Below are 24,776 nucleotides of genomic sequence, written 5' to 3' on the forward strand. Positions count from 1 at the left end.
TGCCATTTTGAGAAGCTGCTCTGTAGCTTCCATATTGTGAACTGATTGGTGTTTTGGAATAACTTAATTACAGCAATTGAATGTGGACACAAAAAGTTTCTGCTATTGATCTGCTAAACCTCTCATTTTCAGATAAGCTGTTTATTGTATACAATGGCAGGTTTGCAGAAGTAATTCCATTAACTTGACTCAGTGTCTGGGTGACCTGGTTTGACTGGTTTGAACCAGAGTTGAATGGACCAAAAGAATTCACCCAAGGTATGAAGTTATGTAGTCCTTGGACTACATCCAATAGGAATCTGACCCAGATCAGTCAGATGACCTTGAGCCAATGAGATTGAAATGCAGCATTTGAACTGATGAGGAAGGACTATAAGATTGAAGAGCTTCAAATGCAAACTGTTAAGACTCTGGAGGCTAACTACTGCAAGGAAGAACCCCTCCCCTCCCCCCCCCCCCCAAATGTCAGGGGCTGGAAGAAAAGGATCGATTGTCTGGCCAACAGGAGATCTATTTTGGTGTTATAATTTGGAGAAGTAGTCTGAGTGAGTACTGGTACAAGGGAACAGTAGAATTTACTTCTTAATTTGTTGGCCTAGGGTCAACATAGTTACGTTGTTATTTGTGCAGAAACAACAAAGTGTGAGCTTCAATTAATTATGAGTTGTGTAACCTAGAACAGTTGTTGATTGGTCAAGGATCCTACCTCGTACATCCCCCCCCCCCGCAAACTTTCCTCCAATTAACAGTAGTCTAAAGCTTTTCTCCTCACCATCTGGCCGCAAATGTGTGCTACAGTGTTATGTCTATTCAAGCAAATGTGTTCTCTTTAGCACTGGTCACTGTGAGGCAAGGTAGGGATTAAGTTATACACTGAAAGTGTAAAAGAAATAGTTCTCTAATAATATTTTAAAATGGCTTTGTGTCAAAGTCAAAGTCAAGTTTGTCATCTGCACAAGTACACACATGTGCAAGTGCAATAAAAAACTTGCTTGTAGCAGCATCACGTGTAAGCACCGTTCACAAGAACATTAATTTTACACAACTTTTACAAACAAGAGCATGGTTAAAATAAAAAGGTGCCCATTTTAGTGCAAAGTTTTGCTATACCAAGGGAGAGAATAAAGTTGGTTCAAGAACCGAATGGTTGTAGGAATGTAGCTGCTTTTGAACCTGGACGTGTAGGACTTAAGGCTTTTGTACCTCCTGTTTCATGCCAGTCACAAGAATAGGCAATGGACTAAACGGTGTATGTGAATGCGCTTTCGTTCAGTGAATGTTGTATTTGGATTATAATCACTGAGTTTTTCAGGGGATTGCTGTTGTGCTATTAAGAAAAGCTGGGAAGTGTCACCGGTTTGTCCATGAAACGGTGCTCCATTGACCATGAGCAGAGGGGGTGAGAAGTCGAGGGAACTTGGAGATACTGACACACTCAGTATCGAAGAAACCCTCATAATCCAGAGAGAGACTGGTAATTTTTGACATATTCCATGGGCAGTTCATTTAAATGCTAACATATTCCAGGGAGTAACATCCAAAGCTTGACATACTCTGGGGAACCCTTTGTTAGTGACACATTCCAAGCACAACTCAGTGAATATGGACACACGCTGGGGATTTTCCCTGTAGAGGCGGATTCATCCCAGGGAGCTCCCTCTTAGTGCTAAAACATCCAACAAAATATTTCCACAATATGTGGACTGCCTTGTAAGTACTGATATACTCTAGGAAGGCTCCTTTTTTGTACTAACACAATTTCCCTACGTCCTGTAAGTAATGGCAAACTCCTGTGATTAACATTGGCACAATCCAGGGAACACCATGCTAATAATGACATATTGCAGGAATTACACTATTAACACTTACACAAGCCAAGTTGTAGCCTGTATGTAAAAACTGACACACTCCAGGGGTTCCCTATAACAAATAATGTACTCCAGGGAACAGCATTCCAGGTATAATTCAATACATACTACCATACCATCTAAGTACTGATAGACTGCAAAGAATGGCTACACATTGTAGGGAGAGGCTGACAAGGTCCAGGGATTAGGCCACAAATACCAATGTACTCCAGATAATATTTACCCCATATGGACTGACACACATCAGTGAGGGAGTGCTACGAGTACCGGTAGAGCATATTCAGACAAACCAGGCATTATCCTGTGAATGTAGACACACTTCAGATAGTGTAACATTCCTGGGATTATTCTGTAAATCCTGACTCACTCTTGGAGAGTAATGGCTGTAAATGTATCTACATAGCAAACAGGACCTCCAATTTATTAATAACACAATCCACTGTAAACACCGATACTCTCCAGGGATTACTCTAAGTACAAAACACAAGAGATACTACAGATGCTGGAAATCTTCAAATGCAAGTTCAAGGTCAGGATTATTTTCATTCAACTGTATACATGTATGCCACCAAAAGAAATAATGTTATTTCAGATCAAGATGCACAACAGTATATATACACTCAGTGGCACTTTATTAGGTACAGGAGGTGCCTATTGTACGTTCATAGTCTTCTGCTGCTGTAGCCCATCCATTCAACGTTCAACGTGTTGTGCATTCAGAGATGCTGTTCTACCCAGGACTGCTGTAAAGTGCGGTTATTTGAGTTACTGTCACCTTCCTGTCAGCTTAAACCAGACTCTGTGACCTGTCACATTGACAATGTGTTTTTGCCAACTGAATGTTTTTAGTTAATTGCACTATTCTCTAAAATGCTAGAGACAGTTGTGCATGCAAAACCCGATCAGTAGTTTCTGCGCTACTCAACCAACTCTGGCTTCTTCTTTTTAAGCCCACAACCCCTAATGGGGCATAATCTGCTGACAGTAGCATAGCAAAGTCCTCAGTCCTGAGCTTATCTTCTTTGTGAATCCATCCTCTCCCAGGGATGAGGCCTTTGGAACTTTGGTTGGCATTTCTATATCTCTGGGTGTTTTTATGGGATGCGGTTGCTTGCCCCATGCCCAAACCTCCTCTTCACAGCTGGGCTCGGGACCATCTACGGAGGAGTTAACCAACCCCATATGGCACCAACAATCATTCCACAGTCAAAGTCACTTAGAGCACATTTCTTCCCCATTCTGATGTGTGGTCTGAACAACAACTGAACCTCTTGACCATGTCTGCATGCTTTTATGCAATGAGGTGCTGCCACTTGATTGACTGATTAGGTATTTGCATTAATGAGCAGCTGTACAGGTGTACTTAGTAAAGTGACTACTGAGTGTAAGTCACACACAAAACATAAAGTAATACAATCACAAATAAATTAACAAATAATAAAATACATTCTACAAGACTGAAATATAGAATAAGGTGAATTTATAACACAAGTCAAAAAGTAAACAGTATAAAACTACTGACACTTCATATGTGATAAGACCTGGGTGATGGCAGGGAGTTCAGTAGTCTCTCTTTTGAGCAATGCATGTTAAGTGCTGGAGGAACTCAACAAGTCAGGCAGCATCTATGGAGGGGAATGAACAGTTGATGTTTCAGGCTGAGACTCTTCAGACACAGGTAGGTGAGACTTGAACTAAGGGACATAACCTGAAGATTTAGGATAGAGATAAGGAGATGCTGCTTTTCCCAGAGAGTGGTGAATATGTGGAATTCTCTGCCCAGGGGAGCGATAAAGGCTACCACATTAAATGTATTTAAGGCATAGTTTGATAGATATTTTCTTATGACTTATATACCTTATTTTTTAAAAAAGATCCAACACTATCTCCTTTTTAATCTCAAAATTCTTTAACAACTTAGTATGCTCCTAGTACTCATTTACAACCTCACCAACAGCCTCAGCCTCCAATCACATTTCCTCCTTTATCCTTGAGTGGTCCTACCCACTCCCAAGACAATGTCTTGCTCTAAATGAATGCACAGAATACCTCTAGATTGCTTTTAATACCACTTTCCTGGTAGGATTAAAGGAAATCCAAGGCATTCTATTCTTATACTTGTTGATGCCAGATTGTTAAAATGGGAATTGATACCCTAAGACCAGAAGACATAAGAGCAGAATTAGGCCTTCTGGTCCATTGAGTCTGCTCTGCCACTTCATCATGGCTAATTTATTATCCCTCCCAACCCCATTCTCCTCCCTTCTCCCTGTATCCTTTGACACCCACCTTACTAATCAAGTATCAGCTTCTGTTTTAAATGTACCCAATAACTTGGCCACCACAGCCATTCGTGGAAATGAATTCCACAGATTCACCACCATCTGACTGAGAAATTCCTTCTCATCTCTGTTCTCTGCAAAGCGATATCTTTGATTTCTGAGGCTGTGCTCTCCAGTCCAGAAGGACTGGGGTTTGAGAGCTACAGGAACAGGCACAGGCACAGGGGAGGAGATGAGGTCAGCCAGCATAATATTCAACAACCAGGCAGCTGTGAGAATCCTGGGGTTTCCTCTACCTCTGATTTCCTTGTGCTTTTCTTGTGTTCTTCAGATGCCAGTGCTGAATCTTCTACGCTCTGATGGGGACATCCTTGAATTCCAGTGATCTGCGTGACACAGGTCAAGATCTTAGCATTATTATATTGCGTGATTCATTCTTTCTTAATCGACGGTGATGCTGGTGGAGTACCTCAGCATCCCATTCAGAAGCTGAATTAATGCAAAGGTAGGCTTTGGGCTTAACGCTGCAAACCCACAGATATCTCTGAGAGAGATCTGTAACTGAACTATTCTGCATAAAAAATCCCAACAGCTTGTTTTCAAAGTTCTGACACAGTACAGCTTACATCCAATGACAACTTGAAGTTCTTTAACAAGGACGTGTTTGGGTCAAAAGTCCCGGAGACAGAGTGGGATTGATTTTAAAGCAATTCTGATAGTCAGGAGTGTCACTTTGAGGCACATGTGTAAATTTATCTTTGGAACAATTTGGAATGTCGCAGAATAGTTGTCAAGATTGATCAGCTTCAAGCTTCATCTTCCTACCAGTAAACTGATTTTCTTTGGGCTTGAGAAGTTTTTGTCCCCAATTAAAATTGGATAAAAAAATGATCATTAGTGTTACAATAGTGGTATCATAGCAGTTAGCATAACGCTATCACAACATCAGTGATTCGGGTTCAGTTCCTGCTGCCATCTGTAAGGAGTTTATATGTTCTACCTGTGACTGAGTAGATCTCCTCCCACCTTCCAAAGATATACAAGTCAGAAGAAGTTAGTAAACTGTGGGCATGCGATGTTGGTGCCAGAAGCATGTCAACTTGCAGGCTGCTCCCAGCACATCCTTGGACGATGTAATATTATCAGCCTGGGGTTGATATTGGCCACTGTATGTAAAGAGTTCTCCCCCTGACCACGTAAGTTTTCTCTGGGTGCTCAGGTTTCCTCCCACATTCGATAGATATATGGGTTAGTAGGTTCCTTGGTCACATGGGTATAACTGGGAAGCTGGGATGCTGTTACTGTGCTGTATAATATCTCTAAATAAACTGAAAAATTGAAGTACTGGGCAAGACATAGACTTGGACTCTGGATTGGAGATTACCAAATGTTATGTGGATTTTCTGGTGTAGTCTGTTTTGTCATATGCTTTTGTGATATCATTCTGGAGGATCGTTGTCTCATTTTTTAACTGCAATTGCATTTGTGGTTTCTAAATGACAATAAACTGAATCTGAATCTGAAGTAAACAACATGGAGTTACTCAGTACTAGATAGCTGACAGAACATTAGTCTCTCTCAGTGTTACACACATATGAAGTATGAAAGAAAGATCTTGGCTGAAGGAAGATGTCAAGAGCAGGTTGAAAGGTTGGCACAATATTATGGGCCAAAGGCTTGTACTGTGGTGTACCTTCCTACGTTCCATGTCAGGAGGTGGAGATGTGGGCACAGAAGAGACAGGTGGAATCGAATTCGGAGACGTGTTCGATAATATGTCAGGTAGGGAAATAACTGATAAATAGTAGAATACAGAGAGGGTGTATGGATCACAGCAGTGATCTTGGAGAACTTCTCCAAGAATACCTGAGGGTAGCAGAACAGAGTTTACTTTTATTTTCATTTAGAGATACCGCATGGTAACAGACCTTATCCCTCCAGCCTCTATGCCTTTGAAAACTGGAACTCTCTGTTTATTTTATATATATTTCTTATTGTAACTGATACTAATCCTCTTTGTCTTGCACTGTACTGCAGCCACAAAACTACAAATTTCACGACATCTATGATAATAAACCTGATTCACTTGCCAGAGGAGGCCATGACTGAAGGTGGCAACATCAAACTGTGGTCCCAATTTATCAATGTGGTCTTCCTTCATTTATCCAGAGGATGCTGGTGGTGGAAGGTATGTACTGTACACTCAGTGAATACTTTACAGGAGGACGTACACCCTGTACCTAGTAAAGTGGCCACTGAGTGTATGTTCATGGTTTCTGCTGCTGTAGCCCATCACTTCAAGGTTCAACACGTTGTGCAGAGTTCAAAGAAGCTCTTCAGCACACCACTCTGATAACACATGGTTAGTTAAGTTACCGTTGCCTTATTGTCGGCTTGAACCCGTCTGGCCTCTGAACTTCCTACTTAACAAGGCATTTTCATCCACAGCATTGACACTCATTAAATTTTTATTTGTTTTTCACACTACTCTCTGTAAGCTCTCAAGACTGTTGAGTGTGAAAATCCAAGGATATCAATGGTTTTTGAGGTACTCAAACCACCCTGTCTGGCACCAACAATCATTTCACAGTCAAAGTCACTTGGACCATATTTCGTTCCCATTCTGATGTTTGGTCTGAACAAATGAACCTCTTGAGCATGTCTGCATGCTTTTAGGCATTGAGTTGCTGCCACATAATTAGATATTTGCATTAATGAGCAAGTCTCTAATCAAGTGGACACTGAGCGTATATTGATGGTGGGAAATAGAGACCAAATCAAAGGGTCATCCTGCCTCATTTTGGGATGAGTTTCTTGTGTTAGAACTACATTCAACCCAGCAGGTGAGAACTCCTGCAGTGACGTCCTGGGGTTGGATAAAATATAAGACCATAAGATATGGGAGCATAATTAGGTAATTTGTTCCACTGAGTCTGCTCCATCATTTCATCGTGGACAATTTATTATTCCTCTCAACCCCATTCTCCTGCCATTGCACAATTTCTGTCCTTTGATGACCTTACTAATCAAGAACCTATCAACCTTCACTTTCAATATATCCAATGATTTGTTCTTCAGCACCATCAGTGGCAATGAGCTAAAGAAGCTTCTCTTAATTTCTGTTCTTAAAGGGATGTCCTTCTATTCTGAGACTGTGCCCTTTGGTCCTAGACTCCCCCACAATAGAAAGCATCCTCTCCACATCCTCTCCAACTAGTCTTTCAATATTCAATAGGTTTCAATGAGATCCATCACTCATTCTTCTAAACTTCAGCGAGTACAGGACCAAAGCCATCAAATGCCTCTCTGGACCCTCTCCAATGCCAACACATTCTTTCTTAGATAAGGGGCCCCAAACGGCTGAAACTATAAAAAAAAAGTTGAGCAGTTAAGGAACAAATACGCCAAATAATGTTTTCAAATTACCACTGTTGATAAGATGGCAATGTGACTTTTCCACAGGCTTGTTTTCCTTGTCCAAATCTCAGGCACAAATTTTGAAGTTTGCCCCATAGTTTAGATGTGAATGACTGATGTTAATTACTTACCCAGATTATCTAATTAGCTGAAGGTAAATTCACAGCTGGAATTTGAACATGTCTCTGGATCAATATCTTAGCCATTTGGATCCTAGACAATTCACAAGAGAATGTCAAATGAGGATAGGTTGAGTGAGCTAGAACTTTTCTTTATGTAACAAAAGAGCATGAGAGGTGACTTGGTAGGGATGCACAAGATGATAAGAGGATAGATAGAGTGGACAGCTTGAGACTTTTTCCCAGGGTGGAAATGGTTAATTTTAAAGTGATTGGAGGAAGGTATGGGTAGGTGGGGGGAGAGGGGAATACTCGGTGATGTGTTCTTTACACAAAAAGTGGTGGGTACCAAGGATGATAGTAAAGGCAGATACATTAGAGACATTTTAAGAGAATCTTAGATAGGCACATGGGAGGGTAAGATTGACCTTGGAACACGTCAGCACAATAACCATGGGCCAAATGGCCTTTACTGGGCTATACTGTTCTATGTTCTCTGGTGTTTGGCAGCTTTGGGCCTGGACTCACTGGAATTTAGAAGAATGCAGGGAGGATCTCTTTGAAACCTACCAAATGTTGAAAGGACTAGATAAGGTGGATATGGAGAGGATGCTTCCTATGGTGGGAGTGTCTAGAACTAGAGGGAACAGTCTCAGGATTGAGGGGCGACCTTTTAGAACAAACGTAACAAGGAATTTTTTTAGTCAGAGAGTAGTGAATCTGTGGAATGTCTGCTACAGACAGCTAAGGAAGACAAGACCATGGATATACTTAAAGCAATAGTTTACTGAATGGTCAGAGCATCAAATTTTGTGGTGAGAAGGCAGATGTATGGGGTTGAGTGGGATCCAGGATCAGCCATGATGGAATGGTGGTGCTGACTCGATGGGCTGAATGGATTAATTCTGCTCCTGTGTCTTATGGTCTTTAATAGTGAGAGACTCTTGCTTTTGGTGCAGGATCTAGGTTCATAACAAGGGGTTTACGAAGACAAGTGTCTTCTCTGTACTGGTCAACTGGCTAGAGTTTTCTGATATTTTTAATGGCTTATTTCAGCAGTCTGAAGAACACACCTGCTTCAACAGGCCTCAATCATACCAGTGCCTAAGAAGAACATGATAATCTGCCTCAATAACTATTGTCCAGTAGTACTTACCTCCATTGTGATGAAGTGCTTTGAGTGAAACACATCAACTGCTGCCTGAGAAGTGACTTGGATCTGCTCCAATTTGCCAACCATCACAGCAGGTCCACAAAAGATGCCATTTCATTGGCTCTTCACTCGGCTCTGGACAGCACAGATGCAAACATCAGAATGCTGTTTAAAGACTACAGCTTGACATTCAATACCATTACCCCTCTAAACTAATCAATAAGCTTCAAGACCTTAGTCTCAGTTCTTCCTTGTGCATTTGGACCCTCAATTTCCTCACTTGCAGATCCCAGTCAGATTCAATTGGCAACAACATCTTCTTCACAATTTCCATCAACACAGGGGCACCACAAGGCCATGTGCTTAGACCCCTGCTCTACTCTCTTTACACTAATGAGTATGTGGGACAGCTCCAATGCTATATTTCAGAAACTGATGGCATCACTGTCGTTAGTCAAATGGAAGGTGGTGATGAATCAGCATATCAGAGGGAGATTAAAAATTTTGCTGAGTGGTACCACAGCAGCAAACTCTTATTCAATGTCAGCAAGACCAAGGAGCTGTTTATTGACTTTAGGAGGAGAAAACCAGAGGATCATGAGCCAGTCTTCATCAGAGGATCAGAGGTTGAGAGAATCAGCAACTTTAAATTCCTCAGAGTCATTTCACAGGAACTGTCCTGGGCCCAGCACATAAGTGTAATTATGAAGAAAGCCTCCACTGCCTTAGAAGTTTGTGAAAAATCGGCATTACTTCTAATGCTTTGACAGACTTCTATAGATGTGTGGTGGAGAGCATATTTAATAGTTGCATCACAGCCCAGTACGAGAACACCAATGCCCTTGAACAGAAAGTCCTACAAAATGTAGTGGTTATGGCCCAGTCCATCATGGGTAAAGCTCTTGCCCCCATTGAGCACATCTGCATGGAGTATTGTTGCAGGAAAGCAGCATCCATCATCTGGGAACCCCACCACCCAGGTCATGTGCTCTTCTTGCTACTGCCTTCAGAAAGAATGTACAAAAGCATCACAACCCACACCACCCTTTCAGGGGCAGATATTATCAACCATCAGGCTCTTGAACCAATGGGGATAGATTCATTCAACTTCACTTGCCCCATCACAGAACTGTTTTCACAATGTACGGCCTCACATTCAAGGAGACTTCATCTCATGTTCTTGATATTTAAATACTTATTTATTTATTGCTTATTCGGTATTATTATTTTATTTTTCTCTTTTATATTTACACAGTTCATTGTGCTTTGCACATTGATTGCTTGTCTGCCCTGTTGGATGTGGTCTTTCATTGATCCTATTGTGGTTCATGGATTTATGCCTGCACAAGTGAATCTCAGGGTTGTATATGGGAAAATATATGTACTTTGATAACAAATTTACTTTGAACTTTATTATTATTATAGTTGTATTTTTATATTTTCTCAGATTAAGCTGGTAAAACCTGAGGTATGGTCATAGCCAAGACCACTCATTTCTCAATTGCAAGGAACATTTGGTCTATTCTAGTGGTGTTTAGTATTGCAGCTTTCTGGAGATGTACGTAAACATTGCTGTGTTGGCCTGCTTGTTCTATTGTGTAGTGACTTTGGGATGATACCAGTTGTAGATATTACTATTGGGACAATGTATACCCTATTCATGTTCCATAGTCCTTCAAGTTATTTCAATTCAGCATAATTCTGGTGCTTTTCACTTACCAATTGCTGTATGTTATGGGGGTTTGGGATGGCTATATATATAAAATAAGATTTCACCAAGCTTGATCTCCATAACACCTACCATCTTGTCTGCATCCACAAAGGGATGGAGAGGAAGATGGCCTTCAGCACTCTCAGGCCATTATGAGTATCTGGTCATGCCATTCGGTCTCACCAATGTCCTGGTAAATGATGTTCTCAGGGATATGCTGAACCAATTTGTTTTTGTGTATCTCGACGACATTTTGATTTCTCTTTCTAAATCCTTTGCTGAACACACAGGTCACGTCCGCAGAGTTCTTCAGCGCCTTCTGGAGAACCAGCTCTTTGTGATGGCTGAGAAGTGTGAGTTTCATTGCAATACAGTCTCCTTCCTGGGGTATGTGATTTCAGGCAGTTCCATTCAGATGGACCAACCGAAGGTCAAGGCGGTGGTCGAATGGCCCCAACCCTCCACTCGTTGGGAATTACAATGCTTCTGATTCTTCTGATACAGGGTTCGGAGTAGAGCAGGACTGGGGACAGGAGCACATGGCAATACAAACCCTCAGACTGACAGCTAGTGGGAAACGTACAAAAAGACAGAATTCAGCCTGAGGTACTGACAGATACTGATTCTTATTCTGATTCTGATTCTGATCCTGATTTTGGTTCTGATTCTAATTCTGGTTCTGGTTCTGATACTGGTTCTGGTTTTGATTCTGATTCTGGTTCTGATTATGGTTTTGATTCTAATTCTAACTCTTACTCTGATTCAGGTTCTGATTCTGATATTGGTTCTAGCACTGATTTTGATCCTGGCTTTGATTTTGATTCTGTTTCTGATTCAGATTCTGAACTTGGTTTTGGTTCTGATTCTGTTTCTGATTCAGATTCTGAACCTGGTTTTGGTTCTGATTCTGATTCGGTTTTGGTTCTAGTTCTGACTCTGACTCTGACTCTGGTTCTGGTTCTGGTTCTGACTCTGGTTCTGGTTCTGGTTCTGGTTCTAGTATTTGTTCTAGTTTCGGTTCTGGTTTCGGTGCTGGTTCTGGTTCTTTTTCTGGGTCAGGTTCTGGTCCAGGTTCTGATTCTACAGGTGAGTTAAGAATCATGAGAAGTGAGCAGTGAAGTGGAGTCAGTCCTGGTCTGATTGAATGGCAGACCGAGCTCTAGGGCTCTCAGGCTGCATGGATGATTCCTGCTCACGTTCCAATGTTCAAGTACCTTAGCACAATCCTATTATGAAACAGTTAATTTTTCAACTCTGTTAAATAAGCTAGACCCGTGATAAGCAGATTTATATGCTGCAAAGCATATTTGTACTCCTCTTGCCGGAGTTGCCTGATAGGAAATTTGTATGCAAGTCTCTCTCTGACATTTCCTTTGTACACATTGCTGCTGAATCTATAGGGATCTCTGAAGCTTGGAATTTATCCAGCAAACTGCAAAATGTGCCTATGTTTGCAAACCGACAGTCACCTTCCAGAAAGATTGTTAGCCAGCAACTGGTGACTCTGCACCAAATGACAAAGTAATCCATGACCTCTCTTCCTGCAGTCAGATGGCAAGAGCAATCATATTATCATTTGCATAATTTTATTTTTGCTCTCCTCTCTGATGGCAAAATTTTCATTTAACTCTCTGAGATCCAAATCAGCTGATGAAATCAGAAAATACACCCAGCAGCCACTTCATTAGGTACACCTGCCCACCTGCTCGTTAATGTCTAATCAGCCAGTTGTGTGGCAGCAATTCAATGTATTAAAGCATGCAGACATGGTCAAGAGGTTCAGTTGCTGTTCAGACCAAACATCAGAATGGGAGAGAGATATGGTCTAAGTGACTTTGACGGTGGAATGATTGTTGCTGCCAAATATCCCAGAAACTGCTGATCTCCTGGGATTTTCATTAAGAAAGTCTTTTGGATATATACCTCAAGAATGGTTGAAAGGACATAAATATTTAATGAATATACTGTTGGTGGCTGGTAAAAAGACTCTTACTAGGAAATGGTTATCACAGGAGAGCCCAACTTTAAATACATGGATGGAAATTACAATGGATATTTACAAAATGGAGAAGATAACAGCATCTGTTAATCATAAGCTGGAATAATTTGATTCATACTGGGAAAAATGGTTTAACTACATAATGCCTCATAGGCCTGATTTTATTCTCACAAATCAATGAATCTGTTGTAAAAAAAAATCACTCCCTACTTGTACATAGTTCTTTCCTTTTGCTTGTTTTTCCTTTCTACTCTTTTCTATAAGTGTATACCCCAGATAAATACTTTGTGGAGATTTGTGATATATATGAATATATGATCTATATGTACAATGTCTGAAATATATCTTATGAAAATCCTTGTTTGATAATGAACTTCAATAAAAAAAATAAATTACAAAAAAAAGAAAGTCTCTGAAGTTTACAGAGAATGATACAAAAACCCCCCCAAAAACATCCCATGAGTAGCAGTTCTCTGGGTGTAAATGCCTTGTTAATGAGAGAGGTCAGTAGAGAATAGCCAGATTGGTTCAAGTTGATAAGAAGGTGACTGTAACTCATATTGTTAATCACTGTGTTACAACAGTGGTGTGCAGAAGTGCACCTCTGAACACATAACACGTAGACCTTGAAGTGGGTGGGCTACAGCACCAGAAGAGCATAAATTCATTGACCTAATCAAGTGGTCACTCTGCATACACTGAGGAGATGCATTATCTCAATGCTGACTCTGTAGATCTTAACTACAAGCTCAAAGTATTCTACAGATGTTGGAAATCCAGGGCAACACACACACACACAAAATGCTGGGGGAGGACAGCTGGGGCAGTTTAAGATAATTAGGTAAAATCTGATTTGGATCAGGTTTGTTTGGTTCATTATGGTCAAGTTTGTCATGCTTCTCTGAGGTTGACAGAGATGCGAAATGAAGTCACAGTCAAGCATTCTCCCTACATCCCAGCTTAAGTCCTGCGGCGGTCGGCAGGTGGTGGGACTGAGAGGACTGCAAACGCCTCAAAAGTGGATCCCAGATTAGCATCTACAGCCACTTAAAGACCCACCAATAGACCACTCCTTCAGAGAACATCACACTTGAGTAATCACACTACAAATCACATATTTATACAGTGCATTGATGTAGATCCAGGTCAAACAGTAACAATGCAGATAAAGTGTAACAGCTACAAAGGAAGTGCAGTGCAGGTGAACAATAAAGTTCAAGGTGATGTTGAGATAGATTGTAAAGTGAATGGTAGTTGTGATTCCTCCAGGTGCTCTAGCTTCCCCTCATATTACAAAGATTAAAGATTAACTTTATCTGTCACATGCACATTCAAACATACATAGAATTGCATCATTTTACATTAAATCAATTCAGTGAGCTTTGTGCTGGAGGTCACACAAGTGTCGCTTTGCTTCTAGCACCAGTGAGGCAGGGTTAGTAAGTTGTGGGCATGCTATATTGGTTTGTAAGTTGTGGGTGTGGCATGCTGGTACCAGAAGCCATTCATCCACTGCTATCTTCCATGGGCTGCTTTTGCACAAGCTTCACAGTGAAGTGAAAGCCTGTGATTGATGTCGTTGGATATCAAGATGAGACATCCTGGTCAGTGACACACCAGAGGGTGATGACAATCTCAAAGACGAGTTGATGCATTTTAGGGGAAGGAAGGTGAAAATGTAGAACAATGACGTTTTGGCAGAGTTAGGTATGAGGGCAATCCTGCAGTCTATTAGAACATTAGAATGAAGGAGGTTTCACCTGAAGCCCTCATTCTTTCTCCTTCAACACTGCCTGACCATTGAGCACATTTACAAGGAGTGCTGCCAGAAGAAAGTAGATTTGATCATCAAGGAACCCCATAATTCAGACCATGCCCTCTTCTCACCATGACCATTGGGCAGAAAGTACAGAAGCCCTCAGTTGTACACCACCAGGTTCAGGAACAGTTATTACTCTACATTCATCAGGCTCCTGCTCCAGAGTGGATAGCTTCGATCAGCACAACTGTGAACTGATACAGACTCACTTTCAAGGACTCTTTACAACTCATGTTCTCAGTTAGTTTTTACTTCTGTTGGCCCAGTTTGTCTTCTTTTGCTCATTGACTATGTACTGCATATGTTATTCAAAATGGTTTCTTTGTCTTGTTAAAAGTAAAGATGCTAACTGATGGGAGAGTGCTTTTTCTTGCAGAGCACTCTCGAAGCTTGTTTGGGTTATAGTTATTGATAACAAGAATTCTATTCATTTGTTAACCAATTGGGATAGATGTTTTTTTTTCCTGTGGATCTGTGAGCTGGATTGTGAGGACTTTTGGGGAGTCGGGAAGGAGACTGCGAGGAAGGCGGACGGGTGCTGGAGGCGCTGCTGGTCGATCACCGAGGGTGGTCCCAGGTGCGCGGGTCGAGGAGGTCAGAGAAGATCTAAGAGTGGACTGATGAAGGTTCTCTACCTGAAACATTGATTGTTTATTCCTCTCCATGGATGCTGCCTGACCTGCATGTTGTTCCCATTGAACCGCACTCCATATAATTAATATGTTTACTTGAAGCTACCATTGGTGGGACAGTGACTCAGAGGAGAGTGAGGGCTCTTTGCATGACTCATAAAACTCTACAGCACAGTTCAGGCATTTCAGCCTAAATGATGTGCCTACCTGTTACCATACTTTAAGACCAATCTAACCCTTCCTCCTATATAGTGTTCCATTTTTCTACCATCCATGTACCTAATTAAGAACTTCTCAATGCCCAGATGCCTCGTACCACTCACCATTGTGGCTGCATGGAATGCCCTGCACATTCTTTGTGTGACCTCTGACATCCCCCCAATACTTTGCTCTAATCATCTTAAAACTATGCCCACTGGTATTAACCATTTCTGCCTTGGGAAAAAGTCTCTGCCTGTCCACTTTAGCAATGTCTCTTATCATTTTGTACACTTCTGTCAAGATACCTGTCATCCTCCTTTGCTCTGAAGAGAAAAGCCCTATCTCACTCAACTTGTCCTCACAAAACATTCAGATTCAGTTTAAACATGCTCTCTAATCCAGGCAGCATCCTGGTAAATCTCCCCTGAACCCTTTAAAGCTTCTATTGTGGCGACCCACTTTCTGCGCAGGCGAACTGGCTCACAAATAGCCAGCACGCGGGGAGAGACTTTGGTAATGCACCTCTGACATCATTTCCGCCCGGAGAGGGCGGGCGCTAGGGATTAAATGCCAGTGCCGCGAAGTTTGAATAAACTAGTCTCGAAACGATTTATCGACTGTGTGTAGTACATCACTACATTGGTGACCCCGACGGTCCAAACAGGATTTAGACCAAAGATGACCGACTCTTCATCTGTTCACGCAGTTTCGCTAAAACTGCCAACTTTCTGGACGGTGCAACCACGCGTGTGGTTTAGCCAAGCAGAAGCCCTGTTCCAGATTCGGCAGATATCCTCTGATTCCACGCTTTATTATCACGTGGTGAGCGCCCTTGACCAGGAGACGGCCGCCCAGGTTGCAGATTTCATACAGTCGCCCCCGGAAGAAGGCAAATATGAAGCATTCAAGGTGCTGCTCATTGGGACCTTTGGCCTCTCACGGCATGAGCGAGGTGCCCGCCTGCTTCACCTGGACGGTTTGGGAGACAGACTGCCGTCAGCATTGATGGATGAAATGCTGGCCCTGGCTGATGGACACAAGCCCTGCCTCATGTTCGAGCAAGCGTTCCTAGAGCAACTGCCCGAGGACATACATCTGCTGCTGGCCGTCGCAGATTTCAGCGACCTCCGGAAGGTGGCGGCCCGGGCAGATGTGCTGTGGAAACCCAAGAGGGAGAACTTCAGATTACCAGACCTGGCAAGGTGCGCACACAACACAGAGGCAGGAGTAACGAGGACAGTGAATAGTGATGTTTCTACCACCAGCGGTGGAGCACAAAAGCCAGCCGTTGTCGCCCGCCCTGCAAGGGCCAGGGCCAGCTGCCGCTAATGACTATGGCGGCTGGCCACCAGGACAGCCTCTTGTATGTCTGAGACAAATAGTCAGGACGCCGCTTCTTGGTCGACACAGGAGCAGAGATCAGCATCTTGCCCCTGATGGGGTACAACACCCGCAACAGGAAGCCAGGACCCACCCTGAAGGCCGCAAACGGCAGCACGATACGGACCTATGGCACCCGCAAAGTGCAGCTGCAGTTCGGCTCTAGCTGGTTCACGTGGGACTTCACACTGGCTGCCGTAGCCCAACCACACCTGGGGGCGGACTTCTTGCAAGCTCACAGCCTGCTGGTCGACTTGCAAGGGAGAAGACTGGTACATGCCGAGACTTTCCAGGTGTTCTCCCTGGGTGAAGCCAAGTTGCTGGTCCCACACCTGGACTCCATCACACTGTCGGACAATGAATTCACCAGAATCCCGGCGGACTTTCCATCGATTCTAGCACTGCAGTTCACGGCAGCCATGCCCAGACACGGGGTTTAGCACCACATCCTGACCCAGGGACCACCCCTCCACGCCCGCTCACGAAGGCTCCCCCTCAGAAAAGCTCCGCCTGGCGAAGGAGGAGTCCAAGAGGATGGAGGAATTGGGGATCATACAGAAGTCCGACAGCCCATGGGTCTCCCCCTGCACATGGTGCCCAAAGCAGCTGGGGGTTGGAGACCATGTGGTGACTACCACAGACCGAACGAGGCTACTACTCCAGACCGCTACCCCGTGCCGCACATATAGGACTTTGCAGCAAACCTGCACAGGGCAAGAATATTTTCCAAAGTAGACCTTGTCTGGGGATACCATCAAATCCTGGTGTACCCTGAAGACATCCCTAAAACAGCACTTATCACCCCGTTCGGCCTGTTCAAGTTCCTCTGAATGCTGTTTGGCCTGAAGAATGCCGCACAGACGTTCCAGCGGCTAATGGATGCGGTGGGACGCAACCTGGACTTTGCGTTCATCTATTTGGACGACATCCTTATAGCCAGCAGTAGTCGCTAGGAGCATCTGTCCCACCTCCGCCAGCTCTACTCCCGCCTGAGTGATTTCGGCCTCACGATCAACCCGGCCAAATGCCAGTTCAGTCTCGATACCATCGACTTCCTGGGCCACAGGATTACCAAAGACGGGGCAACACCTCTGCCGGCCAAGGTAGATGCGATCCGCCACTTTGCCCGGCCCAACACAGTCAAACGCCTGCAGGTGTTCGTTGGTATGGTGAACTTCTACCACCATTTCCTCCCCTCAGCAGCCCGTATCATGCGCATTTTGTACACCCTGATGTCGGGTAAAGGCAAGGACATTACTTGGGACGAGGAGGCTGCGGCCGCTTTCGTTAAAGCCAAGGAAGCCTTGGCAAATGCCGCGATGCTGGTGCACCCCAGAGCGGACGTTCCGACCGCACTCACGGTGGACGCATACGACACAGCAGTCAGTGGGGTGCTGGAGCAGCTCATCGAGGAGCGCTGGCAACCCCTGGTGTTCTTCAGCAAGCACCTACGACCACCCAAACTCAAGTACAGTGCTTTCGACTGGGAGCTGTTGGCACTGTATCTGGCAATCCGGCATTTCAGTTGCTTCTTAGAAGGCAGGCCGTTCACCGCGTTCACGGACCACAAACCATAGACCTTCACGTTCACGAAGGCGTCCGATCCCTGGTCAGCTCGCCAGCAGTGACATCTGTCCTACATCACCGAGTACACGACGGACATCCAGCATGTCTCGGGAAAGGACAACGTCGTGGTGGATGCACTCTCCAGACCAGCTGTCCAGGCCCTGTCCCTGGGGGTGGACTATGCAGCACTGGCGGAGGCGCAGCAGGCAGACGACCCTCCTGTGCAACGTGGCTACCGGCCAACCTCGCCCCATCGTCCCGGAAGCCTGGAGGCGGAGAGTTTTCGACTCCATACACGGTTTGGCGCACCCATCTATCAGGACAACCGTCTGACTGGTCTTCAGCAAGTTCGCGTGGCACGGGCTTCACAAGCAGGTCAGTGTGTGGGCCAGAACATGCGCGCAGTGCCAAACAGCCAAGGTGCAGTGGCACACTAAAGCCCTACCGCAGCAGTTCGAACCCACCCACCGGAGGTTCGACCACATTCATGTGGATATTGTGGGCCCCCTACCAGTGTCCCGAGGAGCTCGGTACCTCCTAACTATGGTAGACTGGTTCACGAGGTGGCCAGAGGCGGTCCCGCTCACCGACACATCTGCCGATTCCTGCGCCCGAACACTGATCGCAACCTGGGTAGCACGCTTCGGGGTACCAGCCCACATTACCTCTGACAGAGGCGCCCAGTTCACCTCCAGCCTGTGGTCGGCTGTGGCCAGCCTGTTGGGAACGCAGCTACACCACACAACTGCCTACCACCCACAGTCGAACGGCCTGGTGGAACGCTTCCACCGTCACCTGAAGTCAGCTCTCATGGCCTGCCTGAGAGGACATTACTGGGTGGACGAGCTTACCTGGGTCCTGCTTGGAATTTGTACAGCGCCCAAAGAGGATCTGCATGCCACGTCGGCCGAGTTGGTGTACGGTGCGCCCCTGGCCGTCCCAGGAGAGTTCATACCAGCCCCAAGGGGGCAAGAGGAAGAACCCGCAGCAGTCCTGGACAGACTACACGAAGGGCTCGGCAACCTGGCCCCCATACCAACCTCACTGCACAGACTGACCCCGTGAAGAATGAATTGGGTGAAATTGTTATGGGAAACAGAGAAATGGCAGAAGAATTTAATGAGTACTTTAGATCTGTCTTCACTAGGGAAGACACAAGCAATCTCCCAGATGTATGGATGGGCCAAAGATATAGGGTAACAGAGGAAATGAAACAGATTGACATTAGGAAGGAAACGGTGATGAGTAGACTGATGGGACTGAAGCCTGACAAATCCCCAGGTCCAGATGGTCTGCATCCTAGGGTACTAAAGGAGGTGGCCCTGGAAATTGCGGATGCATTGGTAATCATTTTCCAATGTTCCTTAGATTCAGGATCAGTTCCTGAGGATTGGAGAATGGCTAATGTTATCCCACTTTTTAAGAAAGGAGGGAAGGAGAAAACAGAGAACTATCGACCTGTCAGCCTGACATCGGTGGTGGGGAAGATGCTAGAGTCCATTATTAAGGATGAAATAGTGGCATATCTAGATAGCAGTGATAGGATTGGGCCGAGCCAGCATGGATTTACCAAGGGTAAATCATGCTTGACTAATCTATTGGAGTTTTTCGAGGATGTAACCAGGAAGTTAGATGGGGGAGATCCAGTGGATGTAATGTACCTCGATTTTCAGAAGGCATTTGATAAGGTCCCACATAGGAGATTGGAGGGTAAAATCAAAGCTCAGGGCATCAGGGGGAAGACATTGACATGGATAGAAAACTGGTTGGCAGATAGAAAGCAAAGGGTAGCAGTGAATGGGTGTTTCTCGGAATGGCAGGTGGTGACTAGTGGGGTGCCACAGGGCTCGGTATTGGGACCATAGCTGTTTACAATTTACTTCAACGATTTGGATGAAGGCATTGAAAATAACATCAGCAAATTTGCTGATGATACTAAGCTGGGTGGCAGTGTGACATGTGATGAGGATGTTAGGAGAATTCAGGGTGACTTGGATAGGCTGGGTGAGTGGGCAGATACTTGGCAGATGACGTTTAATGTGAATAAGTATGAGGTTATCCACTTTGGGAGTAAGAACAGGAAGGCAGATTATTATCTGAATGGTGTAGAGTTAGGTAAGGGAGAAATACAAAGAGATCTAGGAGTCCTTGTTCATCAGTCACTGAAGGTGAATGAGCAAGTGCAGCAAGCAGTGAAGAAGGCTAATGGAATGTTGGTCTTTATTACAAAGGGAATTGAGTACAAGAGCAAGGAAATCCTCTTGCATTTGTACAGGGCCCTGGTGAGACCACACCTGGAGTATTGTGTACAGTTTTGGTCTCCAGGGTTAAGGAAGGACATCCTGGCTGTAGAGGAAGTGCAGCGTAGATTCACGAGGTTAATTCCTGGGATGTCTGGACTGTCTTACGCAGAGAGGTTAGAGAGACTGGGCTTGTACATGCTGGAATTAAGGAGATTGAGAGGGGATCTGATTGAAAAATATAAGATTATTAAGGGATTGGACAAGTTAGAGGCAGGAAATATGTTCCAGATGCTAGGAGAGTCCAGTACCAGAGGGCATGGTTTGAGAATAAGGGGTAGGTTATTTAGGACAGAGTTAAGGAAAAACTTCTTCTCCCAGAGAGTTGTGGGGGTCTGGAATGCACTGCCTCGGAAGGTAGTGGAGGCCAATTCTCTGGATGCTTTCAAGAAGGAGCTAGATAGGTATCTTATGGATAGGGGAATCAAGGGATATGGGGACAAGGCAGGAACCGGGTATTGATAGTAGTTGATCAGCCATGATCTCAAAATGGCGGTACAGGCTCGAAGGGCTGAATGGTCTACTTCTGCACCTATTGTCTATTGCCTATTGACCCATGTACCCAAAGAACTGCAAAACTGTAAGTTTGTGTTTGTACGAAGGGGCGGACACCGGGCACCACTACAGCGGCCGTATGAGGGGCCGTTTAAGGTGATCAACAACAACGGGTCCACGTACGTTCTGGACATTGGGGGGGAGAGAGGAGGTTTTCACAGTGGACTGACTCAAACCAGCCCATGTGGACTTGGCACAGCCGGTCGAGGTTCAGGCACCGCGGCGCAGAGGCAGACCTCCCAAACAGAGGCTGATCCAGACTGTGGACATTGGGTGGGGGTGGTTATGTGGTGACCCACTTTCTGCGCAGGCGAACCGGCTCAGCGCGCGGGGGGAGACTTTGACGTCATTTCCGCCCGGAGAGTGTGGGCGCTAGGGTTTAAATGCCAGCGCCGCGAAGTTTGAATAAACTAGTCTTGGGAAGACTTATCGACTGCATGTCATTATTTCAGCGCTGTGTGTAGCACATCCCTATACTATATCCTTTTTATAATGAGGCAGCTGGAACTGGGCACAATACTGGATTCCTTTTGTATTTATGCTATTGTTGTAAAACAGCAAGTTAAGGCACTTTAAAATGCAAACGGTGCCCACAGAACAATATTCATTACTGCCTTTGTTTGACAGCACTAAGGCTGTGGTGGAGTTTATTCTTGTTCACACTACCCCCCCCCCCCCCCCCCCGCAGGGAGTTCCGTGCCAACACTACAGATGTTCTTCATGCCATTTCTTTGCATCTGTTTACCAAAGGCTTCTGATAATTTCCAGTCTGACTCTGTTTCTCCACTGTCAACAGTCTGAGAAACCTTCTGCTGTGGTTTAGCTTTGAGCAGAATTCTACTTGACAACACAACAGAGACACGTTGGTTTGAGCAAACTCCCTCTGTCTACAGAAAATAAACCGATAAATCTTTTCTATGCATCCTCGACATATCGCTCTACCCAGTTTCAGAATCAGAATCAGGTTTAATATCACTAACATATTCCTTTAAATTTGTTGTTTGCGGCAGCAGTAGAGTGCAGTAAGGTTACTAAATTTACTATAAATTAAAATAAGAATAAAGAAAATAAAAATAAATAGTGCAAAAAGAACAAAATTATGAGGTAGTGTTCATAGGTTCATTGTCTGTTCAGAAACCTGAAAAAGGCTATTCTAAAATGTTGAGTGTGGGTCTTGGGCTCCTGTACCTCCTCTCTGATGATAACAATGACATGAGGGCATGTCCCGGAGGTTAACGTCTTTAATGATGGATACTGCCTTCTTGACGCACCACATCCTTGATGGTAGGGAGAATTGTGATGCAGCTTAGTGAATGTCATACATTAAGGGACTGATGTTATTTATTTTAATTTTCTTACTGATTTTGCTCATCTCCTGGTCCTCCAACATGTTATGATTGGCACAAACAGATCAGCTGACCGTTCTCCATCTACAACACCATCCATTGCTTGCCATCATAACTCAACCTCTCTGTTGAATGCCCCTTAGCCCAGTTTGCTTCACAGTTTATTAAACTCCAGGATTATTTTAAACATAAAACATTCTAAAGATGTAAGGATCAGGGGGTTAATTGAGATGTGGGCACTGTATGTTGGTATAAGAAGTAGCACTTCCGGGCTTAATAGTATAATCCTGGCTGGTTTGATTTGATGCCGGTTTCAGTGCAAGTTTTTGTGTACATATGACAAATAAAGCTTATCTTTATCTTTGACGATGTTTGATATTTCCCACAGATATCTCTGAATAATGTGCATTTTAGGAGAGGCAGCATGATGGTACAGAAAAACACAAAATACTGGAGGAACTCAACAGGTCAGGGAGCATGTATACAAAGAAATGAGCAGTCAATGTTTTGGGCCGAGATCCTTCATCACAGAGGGTGGTGGATGCGTAGAAAACCCTGCCAGGGAGGTGGTAGAGGCAGATAAGCACATGGATGATTGGTACCACACCACCACCTTCAGGAACAGTTATTACCCCTCAACCATCCGGCTCCTGAACCAGCATGGATATCTTCACTCGGTCCAACACTGAGGCGTCAACTGATTCCACAAGCTATGGACTTATTTTCAGGGACTATAACTCCCATTCTCAATGTTATTTATTACTTATTAGTATTATTATTATTATTCATTATCATTACTTTGTTTTTCATTTATATTTACACAATTTAATATATCCTGCATATTGTTTGTAGTTTTTCATTGATTCTGTTGTTTCTTTATATTTACTGCGAATGACCACAAGAAAATAATTTCAGGGTAGTATATGGTCTCTCTCATGCACACACACACAGACACACTTATATATACATACTGTACTGTGATAATAAGTTTACTTTGAACTTTGACAAATGGAGGGTCATGTGGGAGGAAGGGTTAGATTGATTTTAGAGTAGGTTAAAAGTGCAGAACAACATTGTGCTGTATGTTCTATATCTGAGTGGTTCACACTAAAGTGAACACAGGTACTTTTGTTCTGAGATGCCCTGGCTGCAGAATAGATGCTCCTTCCAACTAATGTGCTTACATTTGCTGCGGCCTGAACAGATTCAAATACTGAGAGCAGGAGATACTAAACAGATCCACACAACTTCTTCAACGAGATAATGGCTTTTATATATAAGACTCAAGCCAAAGAGCATGCCTCCCACACGATATCCAAACCTAGGCTTGCATTAAGAAGCTACACCTTCCAACAAAGTAACACATCTAGAGGAGGAATAAATACCTCATGAGCTTTATCTCAGCAAATGAGCAGCAAATTCCCTCAATTGCTCCATAAGTCCAAAGATATGTTCTTTCTGCTTAATTGTCGTATATAGTAACATAACCCATCCAAAAATGAATTATGCATATGTTCAGCCTATTCTGTTAATTAGGAATTTCTACATTCCAATTTTCTTCTTGGCACATCAATATTATTTATGTAATTGCAATATCATTTGATATAAGCAACTAATGCAACAAAGTGACTGATTGATTGGAATTTCCATAGCTACTGATGATCAGAGCGCATAAACACGAGGGTTTGCGGATGTTGAAAATCCAGAGTAAGAAGCACAAAATGCTGGAGGAACTCAGCAGGTTAGGCAGCATCTATGGACAGAAATCAACAGACAACATTTCGGGCCGAGATCCTTCAGCAGGACTGGAAAGGAAGGGGAAGAATTCAGAATAAGAAAATGGGGGAAGGAAAAGTACAAGCTGAATTCTTCCAGCATTTTGTGCAAATTGCTCTGGATTTCCAGCATCCCAGAATCAGAATTAGAACCTGCTTCAAGTTTATCACTGACACATGTCGTGAAATTTGTTGTTTTGTGGCAACAATAAAGTGCAATACATAGAAAATACTATACATTATAATAAATATAAAAGTTTAATAAAATAACTAGTACAAAAAGAGAGCTGAAGGAGTGAAGTTCATGGGCAGGTTCATTGTCTGTTAAGAAATCTGAGAGTGGTGGGGAAAAAGCTCTTCCTAAAACATTGAGTGTGTGTCTTTAGTTTCCTGTACCTCCTCTCTGATGGTAGCAATGAGAAGAAGGCATGTCCTAAGTGGTAAGGGTCTTGATGGATGCTGCCTTTTGAGGTATCACCTTTTGAAGATGTCCTCGATGCTGAGGAGGCTATGATGGAGCTGGATGTGTTTAAAACCCTCTGCAACTTTTTCCAATCCCGTACATTGACTTCTCCCTACCAGACTCTCCATCTGCAGACATTCTATCTGAAGAATTTTTTATGGTTATACCAATGGCTATCCTGATATGGTTG

At 43.9% G+C, this 24,776-nt stretch overlaps 1 long non-coding RNA gene across 2 annotated transcripts; it reads left to right on the top strand.

Annotated features, from left to right (window-relative positions):
- Positions 1-385: 385 nt before the first annotated feature.
- On the top strand, positions 386-24,385 carry LOC132406349 (uncharacterized). 2 transcript variants are annotated; one of them, XR_009516142.1, is made up of 6 exons: positions 386-545; positions 4,482-4,655; positions 6,188-6,338; positions 10,841-10,903; positions 11,055-11,156; positions 22,737-24,385. It is a non-coding gene; the product is annotated as an uncharacterized LOC132406349 (long non-coding RNA). The 2 variants fall into 2 exon arrangements; XR_009516141.1 differs by having other exon boundaries at positions 10,841-11,156.
- The last annotated feature ends 391 nt before the right edge of the window (positions 24,386-24,776 follow it).

This window comes from Hypanus sabinus, chromosome 16 (genome assembly GCF_030144855.1).
Source record: "Hypanus sabinus isolate sHypSab1 chromosome 16, sHypSab1.hap1, whole genome shotgun sequence".
Lineage (NCBI taxonomy): Eukaryota > Metazoa > Chordata > Chondrichthyes > Myliobatiformes > Dasyatidae > Hypanus > Hypanus sabinus.